Raw genomic sequence first — 453 nt, forward strand, 5'->3', positions numbered from 1 at the left:
GAGTTTATGTTAACTAAGGGTAAGAGTGGCTATAGGCAGAATACACTGCTTGACTCCCAGTATGTTCTTCCTTGCAGGACTAGGATTTCAGTTAGTCTAGGATTCCTTCATTAAGTTATCCTACATTATCCTCCCTTACTTCAAAAGAATGTGCCCTCGAGTTAGTCAGGTGAGAAGGACATTCATCGAGAGGATGATATTCAAATAGGTCAGCAACATTGAAGGTGAGAGATATAACCATGTTTGTAGGGAGGTCCACTATATATGTGTTATTACTAATCTTTTGTAAAATCTAGAAAGGACCATGTTTTTTTTTTCGCTCAGCTTGGTATACGTTCCCACTGGCATTCATACTTTAAGCAGATACACCATTACAAGATCTCTTACCTGAAAAACTTTAGCTCACTATTTATGTTCTATTATTGCCTTGTACTTGGCATTAGATTCCTCTAT

This window comes from Populus euphratica, unplaced genomic scaffold (assembly GCF_000495115.2).
Source record: "Populus euphratica unplaced genomic scaffold, PopEup_1.0 scaffold54.1, whole genome shotgun sequence".
Taxonomy (NCBI): Eukaryota; Viridiplantae; Streptophyta; class Magnoliopsida; order Malpighiales; family Salicaceae; genus Populus; species Populus euphratica.